General features: G+C 42.2%; 1 protein-coding gene across 8 annotated transcripts in view; it reads left to right on the top strand.

The window, feature by feature from the left end:
• The window catches only part of Ebf1 (EBF transcription factor 1), a 389,901-nt gene that overhangs the window by 311,021 nt on the left and 66,841 nt on the right, over window positions 1–12,039 (top strand). The window lies entirely within an intron of this gene.

Below are 12,039 nucleotides of genomic sequence, written 5' to 3'. Positions count from 1 at the left end.
ACTCTCCCCAACAGCTCTGGCACATGGCCCTGCCTTGTGGTGAGCAGCTAGGGTTACCGGGTGCATCTGAAATCCCTCCCACCAGGCACAGCCAATCAGGCAGGATCTGGACTGGCAGGATGTGGAAATACATGGACTAGGCAAAGCAAACACCCCGGGCTCTTTTTTTACCATTCAGAATCTGCTATGGAAGGGGGCAGGGAGACGATGCTCAAAGGTGAAGCCTGGCCTGATGTTAAGGACCACACATGGCGTGGTAAATTCCAGGGCCCTTTGCTCCCCATCACCTGACTAGCTCCGTCCATGATCTAGTTGCAGCTTTTTTCCCCCCTCCGTTTATTATTGAAGGTCCGCCAGGCCTTCCCAGGTAGAAGGGAAGTTGTTTTCACACAAAGGGTCTGGAGCGCAGAGCTGGTTCTGTTACTACAGCAATTACTAACAGTTAAATCGCGTAATTTAATGGGCAGATTTCTTCTTTGCTGCAATCTTCTACCTCAAAGTATCTTCTGTAATTTTATACTGTGAACTAAACCAAGCATGCTCCATAGTCACCCATCTCTATCTCTCTCACAATGACAAAACACCACACACACACACACACACACACACACACACACACACACAAACAAAAATCTCAGCTAATATATCTTGACCCTCAGAAATGCCTCCCAGCCCTTTAAACAAAATACAGGGTTGGTGCCTGCCTGCCGATTAGTTTTAGTTAATTGAAAATTATAGGATTGACCCAAGAGGAAAATTTTGTTTGCACTCCAATCACTTTTACAAATTAAGGAAAATTACCACAATTTTGTTTAGCTCAGGTTTCACACTGAGTTCACGAAATTAGCTCAGCCATCCCAACGAAGTCAGCACTTCGTTAGTGAGTGCTTGGGAAAAAAAAAAAAAAAAAGTCGATCTGGAGTTTTGCGGTGTATACAAGCGAGGCATAGGGAAAGCTAGGATGCTTTAGAGAAGTGGGCCAAGTGTTTTTAATTAGGCTCATTGGTTCAGCATAAGTTTTGAAGAACAATCAAAATAGCAGATTAGCTGTTTCTTTTAAATTTAGGACTTCTTGCCATTCATTTTTCCCATGAGAAGTTTCACACAACACTGTAATTTTTCTTTTTCTTTCATTCATTCTTTCTTCTTCTTCTTTTCTCTTCAATAAGCCTCATTATGGGCTTTCAGGGAAAAAGACCAATTGAAATTTCTGATACTGTAACACTCCCCACCGTCATTCCAAGGGATGGGAGTTTTTCAAAGTGTTCCTCGTTGGACTCGCTGTTCTGGAACATATTACAAAACCACAGAGGCCAAATGTTTTCTCGGAGGACTTTGGACTGTGCTTTTGGCCAAAACCATTTAGGCCTTGCTGGTTGCTTATTTACTCTGCCATTAAGAACAAGAAAGAAAGGAGGAAAGAAGAAGAGAATGCTTGTGGGGTAGGAGGCACCAGAAGCAGTCAGCCATGGTTTCCTCTTTGGTGACGATGTCCTTGCTCATTAATGGTTCCATTTTGTGGTCAGGTCTCATTTAGAAGAAATTATTTTTAATCGGTGTTCAACAAAATATGCCCTAGAGCTACCTGGTCATACATGTCTTTTAAAATCACTACCATGACATTACTTAAATTCTCAAACAAAACACCTCCCCCTTAAAAATAAAAAACAAACCAAAACAAAATAACACATCACCACCACTACCAAAATCCAAAGCAAACAAAAAACCTTAGGGACTGACCAGCCATTATTTAAGTTTTTTTTGTTTGTTTGTTTTGTTTTTTTCTTTTAGAAAAAAACATTCAAAAATTGCCATCAATTTAAGAAATCATATCTTGAGAAATCTGTGTCACATTTGAATTAAGATCAGAGATTAAAAACAACAGCTCTGTAAGCTGGGGGAAGTAATTACGTAGGAAAGTGTGTTGATATGCTCACATGTGGGTTTAAAGAGACAAAAGCACCCATGCCTTCCACTGGGGGCAATTGACAAGAAGACGCCTTTTGAAATGTACTCTAGGAGGGAATCTAACCTCTTCTCGTGCTAGAAAAATAAAAGTAGAAAGAAATCAGGACAAAGAATCCTCAGCTATTAATAGTTACGGTGACATCACATGGTTTTCACCAGGGACCTTCTGAGCCTCGTAATCACTGGCATGTGGCTTGTCCTTCTGGAGGGTCCTTGGTCATGGCTGGACTCCCAGCTCTTGTGGGTTATTCTGTTTACCTCTGTGTTTGTCACGGCTTACCAGTGAAGGTGTAGATAAGGGGTCTCGCTGCCTGTCTGTTCTTCATGTCCACACAACTGCTCAGGGCATTGTGTGTGTGTGCAAGCCCCTCTGCTTTCCACTCCCAGGAGTTCACTGCACCCTTCACTCTCTAATCCGTACTACTTCAAGATGGGAGGCTTGCCTTTCTGGATTGGGAAACCAATCTTGATTCTTACTGGAGCATCACTGCAATTGTTCCCCTTAAAAAGAATAAAGGAAATATCGCAGAACTGAAAACTAATGCTCCAGTGAAGGTACTTCTACTGTTCTCTGCATACTCAAGAGAGTTTGGATATAGGAATGGGGAAGGCTCTAAACTTCTACTTTCAGCAAAGCCAGAAAGTAAAATCAGACAGGAACACCCTGGTCTAGTCGATGCAAATAAAGACAGCGTTTTGGAGGAAGTGGTCTGACTAAACACTGAAAACTGGCCTCATTTGTAAGGTTGCTGGGCACAGCCCTCCACCGCTGGACCTCAGACTTGAGCAATCTTGTACTCTAGATATGTGATGTTCTTGCACTTTCCCAATCAGAATCATGGAAGATAGTTGGGTCCTGACTTAAATACAACACAGCAGCCCAATAGCACTGGCCTGGTCAAATTTTATTGTGTCTCATTAACTCATTTGCAAATGTGGGGGCCGGGCTGACCTTACATGTTAAATGTTTCTAAATGGAAGAAATTAAAACCCCCATCTAGCCACAGGCTTATTTTCAGAGTCCCATGATCCTGTGTCTGGTCAGTCAGTCTAGGTAGACCAGATAAAGACCACAAGACTCCTCATCAGATCTCACCGGTCAGGTCAGGTCTCCCCAACATCTTCATGATGCACACCCCTTGTTTTCTTATAACCATTCGGTCTTTAAATGACCTGTTTCCTTTAGGAGCATGATCCATTCCTCCTAACCCTTCAGTGAACTTGGATGCAACTAAAAGTTTCTTAGTAGCTGTTAGCAGTTTCTTCAAAATTCTTAGAACTGGGTTTTCTAGTAACAAGTGGCCACATCTAAAGTTAGCACTTTGCTTTCATTCTAGTAACTTCTTCATGGGAAAGGCCTCTGTGTCCAGGGAAAATGAGGGGAAAAAATAACAAAAGGACCACAGGATAATGTTTGACCAACTCTGGGCTGCATTCACAATCAGATTCCTCTCCAGGTTGGTGAGGGACACTGGTGAGCAGCCGACAGTTCTGCTGGTTTTCTGGTTAGGCTTCCTCTCATAACCTTTCTACTTTCTGCTTTCCCATTTTAACCATATTCACCCAACTTGTGGTCACTGTGGAAGAGCCAGGCCAAATAGTGTATTAATTTAGGAATGAAACTTCTTCCTGAAATACTTCCTGTTGGTGTTTCTCATCCCTGTGTGATGCAGAACAACGCTCTCCGACCACAGGATGGGCCATACGGGCAAATTGTTCTGTGGCTCTTAATGACTCTAAGTTTTCAGCCCCCCCGATCATATTTATTTTAACCCTACTCTTTCTCTCTTCCAGATTTTTCCCTTCCTCTTTCTTCTCCATCAGTTCCTTTTTCATGCCAGTAAAACAGGGCAGTAAAGGGATTCCCCCACAGATTGAATGCTATCACCTTGGGGCGAGCAAAATCATTCTCTTTAAGTGGGAGACAGAGAGTTAGAACCCAATCAACCTCCTGTTCTGTAACTTTTTCTTCTTATGTGAATTCCCTGCTGCCTGGATTTTCTGAAAAGCCACTATCTCATCATTGCCCTGAGGAGAAACATCCCTGCTGGCTCCCTAGACGTAAGGCTGCCAGGCAGCCCCTTCGCCTTGACATTTGTAGCTCCCTCAGCTTTGCCATGCTGTCTTCGCAGCGCCTCACTATGCCTCAGACTCATTCTATATTTAACTACCTGGGGCACAGCAATGGTCTTTTGCATAAGCACACCCGGGACAGTTCAAGTTCTGCTCCTCTGACTGTTCTCTGCCTGCTGCACTTACCTGGCCGAGAGGCGGAGTGTGGATTCTTATTTGCACCGGACTGCGTCGTTTTCACTGTAAGATGGACCAGTTAGAATAGGTAGCTTTGCTATTCCCCGTAACTTATCTTAATCAACAGGGGAGTTTCTGTCACTGGATCTCTCTGGTCCTGTGAAATTAGACCACCCCCTCATCATTAGCTTCCTTATGTTCAGAGCTCTCTTCCTGTATTGTCTGTGGATAAAACAGAAAGGAAACCCAAAATAGGCCCACTAACGTGATAGAGAGAGAGCCTTTCTCAGTCCTACATGACTCAGTCCTACAAGCTGTGTTGAAGCAACTTGATTTAGCATCTCCCGAGGCTGTGATAGGTGTGCCCTGATAATTGATTAACATATTGCCCAGGATCAATGGTTCCTCATTGATTACTGTAATCTGGATGACATGGGTTGTAAATAGAAACTGTTAATTAAGAATCTATCCCTCTGCACTTGACATTTTCATGCATAGACTACAATAGTTGGGGATTCTGATAAAGAAGAAATGGGTTGAGATCTGTGGTATAAATATTTTTCATTTCCTCACCTATAAAATGGAGACGTTTTAATAGTGTTTGTATTGAAAGAGTAAATAGGTCAGGTAGGTAATGTAGTTCTGATGGTACCTGGCCCGGTAGGAGTGCTGCCTAAAAATAAATTCAGAATGAGAAGAGCAAGCAATGGTAAGGTTGCTTCTATTTAAAAAAAAAATATAGCCAAAGAACTGGTCATTTGAGCCTACTTTGATTAACAGTCCATGCATTTTGGCTTTCCCTGCCATGGAAAACATTCTTTCTTTCTTGGCTGTGGAGTCGGTCTCAGAATATTAAGTTCTGATTTCCCCCTTGCTATTGTTTCTTTGTTAGAAGTATGCTTGCGAATTCCCTGTTCTGTTCTAGGTGACGTTCTAAACCAGCTCTAGGCAATGTCTGAAACTTGAGTCAAAGCAGACAGGGTGCCTGTTTTCATTCATCTCATGGCCTTAGAGGTCACATGGATGTCCCTAAGTCAGCGACATCAACCCTGGGAAAAAGCCAACAAAATAAGAACAGAGTGTCAGATATGCACACAGGTCAGAGGTTGTTCCCACCTGGAAAAGAGATGCAAGCTGAGATTTGAAGGATGGCCAGGAACCTATGCAGGAATCAGTGCAGGGTGGTACGTTTGCTGGGCAGACAGAAAGTTCCAGAGATGGTGTGTGTAAGGAAACTGTGCCACGGGCAACAGTTGATGCTTACCTTTAGAGCTGTGGGCAGATCTCAGACTCTCTGAAATGGCAGTTGGGCATGACGTTTATAATTTTTCAGACTTGTAGAAGCACAGACGGCAGACCAAGCCAGGAGTTGAAAGTCTTCCGCAGAGGTCTTTGAAGTCACCAAGGAAAGATATGTGGCAGCTTGGGTGTAGGTGGTACCCAGTGGAGATGGGATGCAGTGAGAGAGGGTTCAAGAGCGGAAGAGGAGAAAGATAGTTCGGATGGCCATTGATGCAGACAGAGGATTTCAAGCGAGCAGATGTTTTGCTTTTTTAAACTTAATGATGGTGGAACTTCGACTTTGCTGGGCTTCCTGAGGGTCTTGTAATGTGCAAGAGGAGTCTGAAGATACACAGGGTAATATTCTATGTTCACGTTCATTGTTAAAAAGACAGGCCTAGTGTCCATTCATGAAGTATGGAGGACAGAAGACAAGAGCCTGTTTGCTTGCTTACTTTGCTCCACCTCCTCTTCTTCCTCCTCTTCCTCCTCCTCCTCCTCTGCCTCCTCCCTCCTCTCTCAATCAGATTGTTTTCCTTTAAGATGCAACTACAGGAAAGAGTATGTGATGAACCCTTGCCTTGCGGTTCTGTATCAGCGCTGTCCTGATTGGAAAAGACTCAATAAAAAAGAAAAATTCAGAGGCCGCTCCTGTCCACATGCCTTAAAAATGAGTCTGAGAGAGCTGCTCACATAAAAGGAAAGAATTCAGGGCAGAAAGAATGCTCCTTTCTTTTGTTTTGATGCAAAGAATAAGTCCCAACCCTCTCCTCCACCAAGGGGAAGATTTATTTTTACAAAATGTGATTTCCCTCTCTCTGATTTTATATGTGTTGATGGGAGGAGCAACTTTGAATCTACTGGCATATGTACAGTTAAACCCTGTGGGTACCATAATGGGCGCAACAACCACAATCTGTAAAAGTAACCATTGTACCTCAGTGACATCTACGAAATGAAAGCCGTTTCTTCAAAGAATAAAGCCAGGCTGAAGGAAGCATATTATTTTGCATATTTTATGTATATACTTTCCATGAAATATGACCCTTATTTCCTACTTGGAGTGGAGTGTAATCAGGACATGAGTAGCTAGTGTAACGGGATCATTAAAAGGAATATTTTCCCTGACATTAGAGGTCTAAATGGCCACAAGGCCTCATATACAACCTTGGCTTTTTCCTGTCTCCTCAGAGTTAATAAGTGATAAGGCCAGGAGAGAGATAAATCACAGAAATCCCTGTCCAAAGAAAACATATTGACTATAGCCAAGCAAATAACAGACCATAACCAACGGTCCCATTCATCATTCATGTAATAGGGACATGAAGTATTTCCTACCCACAAACCGTATAGAAGGAAAAGGCAGACAGGCCTGCCTGGATCTGAGGCATGCGATTTGGTTATTAACGGACATGAACTATTTGTCACATGACTTTAATCTTTAGGACGTGTTGCCATTTCTAAACTATAAATTGCTGGTAAAGGATTAGAGAGCTATTAGCAGTGAACGCAGGGCCTGAGCTTCCTATGGATTCTCGGTGCGGTAATACAATATGAGAAGGTCTTGGGTGGCTAATCTCTTTAGTGTGATATAACATGATTTGGTTTCAAAGCCAATAAAGTATTTGGAAGTTTTCAAAGATGCTTTATTTATTTTTACTTTTGTTTTTCTTTTCTTTTTTTTTTTTTCAAACTCCAAATCGTGATAAATTTACCCTTCAGCCTTTGAACTATGTATCTGGAAATTTCTCCTAACATCTTGGGGTGGGTGAGGAAAAGGCAGCTCTACTTTTTGTCTTTTCATAAGATTTATTCCCACTGCTTACAGAGGGCTATTTTCTGTTCTGCTTTTCCACGGTTGCAATGCTGCAGATGCTAAACCTCTGTCCATTGTTCAAGGTAACGACAAGAGGGCGCCCACTGGGCATTAAAATTTGTTTTTCTTTCTTTCTTGCAAAACACTACATGCTTCTGTCAAATAATTTAGGAATCACCAATTAAAATTAGGTAAGCTAATATTAAAATTGACCACATTCCTACCAGCCTTTTAAGCACAAACGCTCTATAAAAGTGAACCCATAATTTTATTTTAATGACATGTATCTTGTAGTTTTTTTTTAATTCCCTATGGGTATGTCTACCTCATTCCCAAAATAGCTTATATAATATTAAACTGAGGTTTGTTTTGTTTATTTTGTTATTTAACAACACATCAGGAAGACCAGAACGTTATGAATTTAAAACAAGTTCTAATCTTTGGTAATCACTTCATGCGTCATCGGGACTTTATAAGACACATCCTAGTTTCTATTAGATACCTCCTGATCTTCCTATTAAAGCAAGACAGTTTGCATTTGTGTTCCAGTCTCTTTGTTTTTGGAAAATCCACAGCACAAGATCGATAGTCCTATACCTTGGATTCTTTGGTAGTAGGGGGAGGGGGAGGGTGGGGCTGGGAGGCGTGTCAAGATACAGCGACTGACAGACACAATGGCTGGGATTCATCAATGAATCTATGTGCTCCAAGAATCGACTGTTCCTAGAGGTTGGGTCCAGCTACCCAAGACATGCAGTTGCAACCTGAAGCTTTCTGTGTAAAACCTGGATGACCTTCAGGGTCAGTTAATCCTGGGTACTGTCCTAGGCTCTATCAAGTAGGACTATACTTTCTTAAGAATAAATGGGAGTCATCCGAGCCCCTCAACCTGCTTGCAACTTCAGTCCAGAACTATAACCCTGGACAGTCTGAGAGAGATCCCTTCCACCATCCCCAGGCAGGATGTGGAATTTGCATTCCTCTTTTGTCTTCTCCACGGCTTTTCCACACTCCTGGGCTTCCACCATCCTTCCACATCTCCCCACTAACTCTCTCTGTTCCTTCTTAGCTACACCTTCTTCCTCTCTATGATACTAAGGTGCACAAAACACCTGCCTATTCCACCCCCTAAAATAAGTATTAGTCGGGCTCCATTTTTAACACTACAAGACAAGGAAACTGACAAAGGCGAGGTCATTCTCTGGGTTTTTTTTTTTTCTTTCAGTCTAGTAGGTGGAGGAAGGATTCAGACCCTGTTGAGGGACACCAGGCTGGGCACTGAGGAAACCCCCGAGGAAGTTACTAGACCTTGTTAATGTATGCAGAGTCCCAGTTCCCTGAAATTAGGTTGCTGATGAGGGAAGAGCATTGCCATTTCTAGGAAATATGAGCCCTAAATATGGCAATCAAATTATAGCATTGTGAACATATTATATTATCAACTCATATAGATGATTTTAAAAATACAAAAGAAAAATACCATCACCCCTCATCCCATCCCTTGGAGAGGATCACTGTTAGTATTTTTTGAGTAGTATTATTTTTCGAAGTGTACCCATAAGTGCTTTATCAGAGTGAATCAGAATATTTTATTTTGTAGTTTTGCACGGCGCTTTGTAGTTTCAGTGACAAATAGTTCTTCTCAAAGTTCAAGTTTTTCTTGACTATATTTAAGCGCCTATGTAGCTAGCAGGCTATTGTACAGCTGTGCCATTATTTATTTAATCATTCCCCTATCATTGGACAGCACACTTGCTTCCTTTATAGAACTTTTTACTTACTATCTGCTGGATGATAGCATGGTACTGAATATAGAGTTTTCTACTTAAATTTAACTTTAAGAGATTTACCAATTTCAACCATCCAGTTAAATGATGGAGTGTCTATTCAAACTACCTCACATATTTAGTTATGGTCCATTTTAGAAATCAAATGCTGTACAGTGTTTATGGACATAACTTTTTCTGAATTTAAAATTTCTACTCTTATTCATATTATCTATCTATGTGATCTTTGCCATCAGTATCTTTAATATAAAAGCCAAAGCCATTCGTTATCCAAAATAACAATTTTCAGAGCCTAATACATTAGCACATGTCTGTCATTTCTGGACTCAGAAGACTACAGCAATGAGATTCAAACTGCAAGACCAGCCTGGACTGCATAGCACAAGCCTGTCAAAAAAAAAAAAAAAGAAAAAAGAAAAAAGAAAAGAAAGAAAAAGGGAAAAGAAAAAGGTAAAGAAAAGAAAGAAAGAAAAAGGAAAGTGTAAAAAAGGAGGGGGTGGTTTCCTTCTGACGTCTTCCTACACGCACACATACGATTTATTTCTGTTGTATCTATCTCACCACTATATGGATTTATCCCCCTCCTTACTGGTCCTCATCCCCGATGGTCCCCCTTTGACTTTCCTATCTTTAAAAACGTTCCCAAAGTTGAAAGAAAACCTTCAGTGAGCTGTGTAAGTCCACGGGACTTTGTAACTCTTTATACCGCCTTCCGTCACTGTCCTGGGAGATACGGCTCTTTTAGAGTCCGTGTGCCATATTGTCACTAGGAGCTTCATAATACAACATGTAGCCATGTGTTGCTTTTTCTTTTAGTTCTCAACATAAACACTCCCAGCAGTGTTTTCAAAAAGCTTTTAAAAGGCTTTATTTGGCTGTGACCGGTGACTCGGTGGCAGAACGCTTGCCTAGCATGCAGAAGGACCTGGGTTCAATTACCAGCACTGTAAGACAGATCGATTAATCAATCAACCAACAAGCCAGCAAACTGAAATTTAAAAAAAAAATTCCTCGGGAGTTTATATAGCGAGAGGCCAGTTTCATAGGAATAGTTATTAAATTTATGTTAATTTCCTATTTTACTTTCTTATCATGGCTTACTGTCTTACCTGTGTGGCATTTCATGCCCTTGCTAAAGACAACGTAATTGAGTAACATGCATCAAATATATAATGAAAATATTTTTTGGATGAGGAGCCATCTCTTTTTGTTAACGGCAGCTCATTTGTATTGTTTCCCTTCATTGAGTCATCTGCCATATGCGATTCTGGTCATGAATTGAATGTTCTAACCCACATCATATTTTCAGTGTTTTCAACCTGAATAAGCTCTGTCCTCCCTCTTCTGTGGGCCTCATTATTCAGGGCACTGAAAGTGCAGATGGTTACCACACACTAATATAAAGCTTGAGATTTCCTATAACATCTCTCGGGTGGTGAGAGCAGACAGGGGCTGGGAATCCCTAAATCATGGGTAGAACCAAAACCAGAAGCGTGCACTTCCCTTTCTACCTCCTGCTCCTGACCTCGCACATGTAATCATGCATCTTCTTCCTGCGTACATCAACTGTGGTTAACTTTCCATTGCTGGGAGAGGCCTGGCCTGCTGGACTCAGCCACCTGGGATGAGCTCCAGCGGTTAGCATCAGGAAGCACCGGCTCCCAGGCAATATGGAGCTAATTTAGATCTTTGGTTAATGTCAAAAAGACTTTCATATTTAAATATCAGTACAGAGAATGACCTCTGCAGTTGTTCAGTGCATGTGTGTGCGTGCACGCGCGCGCGCACGTGCACACGCGCATGCACCTTACTTCCTTCAGTTCCAAGTGACTTTTAGAAGAGCCGTGGAGGCCAGGCTGACTTCTTCAGGGTCTGGGAAGCTTGTGTGGGTTGTTGTCAGCTGCCTTAGAGATGCTGGTCAGTCTTGGACCTCTCGGAATTCTTGAAGATGACAGAAATGCACTGTGTCTCACTCTGCTTTGCTCAGAGGATCTAAGGTGATAGTTAAAAGGCTTACAGTTTTCACTTAATACAATCACCAACAACAAAGGAAAAATATGCCTTGGGACTTGTCAGGAAGTAATGTCAGTTGCCAAAGGACAAGCCTGGCCACCGAAGCCCTGTATGTCATAGCTGTCTTCATCTTACGTTGGTAAAGAGATATAAACAGATTTAAATACAGTGTCACAATTAAGCGTTCCCCACTCCTCATTTCTTTTCTTCTTCTTTTTTTGTTATGCTTATGATAGAAAAGAGGGAGGTAGTTTTAGGTCTGTCTTTAAATTTTAAAAAATGGGTCTTAGGAAGAAATGAAGTGGTTCCTTTATAGGGTTTTAGGTCACTCAGTGATGAATCTGATATCAGGTCCCTATCCTCCCGATCCCACCCCACTTTTCACCAGCTCAGATTCACACCCACACAAGTGACTTAGCTGCTTTTGCCCCACCCTTTACTTTGGATACAATACACTAATTAGAAGATACTTCTAGCTCCTCAGGCACATTCCTGGGGTGGGCCCTTTGGCTCCAAGTTGTGCTTTGATCTTATTCACAGCACTTACGGCAGCTAACATGACCCTGGTGTATGGGCAGCTCCTGTCTCTCAGTGGATTATAAACTCTAGGAAGGGAAGGCTCTTGTCTCTCCTCCTCACCGCCATGGTCTTAGTGCCTAGCACAGAGCACAGAGCAGGGCACAGTAAGTATTGGGCAAATCAGTGAGTGGACGGAGACAGGCAGGGAAAGCCAAGATGTACTCATAAACGCACGGAACGTAAGGCTGCCAGTTAGCCGAGCGGCTGACAGCTTGATAGAAGGCACAAACCAGGCTCGCGGACTTTCAAGACTCAGGTGAGGTCGCGAAGTGAGATGGCTTTCTGGTCTAACCCCTTTTCTTCTGCCTGTCAGTGGTGAACTTGTCTCTGCACTCTGCACACCCC

The sequence above is a fragment of the Myodes glareolus genome, chromosome 9, assembly GCF_982192425.1.
Source record: "Myodes glareolus chromosome 9, mMyoGla1.1, whole genome shotgun sequence".
In the NCBI taxonomy this organism is placed as follows: Eukaryota; Metazoa; Chordata; class Mammalia; order Rodentia; family Cricetidae; genus Myodes; species Myodes glareolus.
This window is presented reverse-complemented; position numbering and strand designations above follow the sequence as displayed.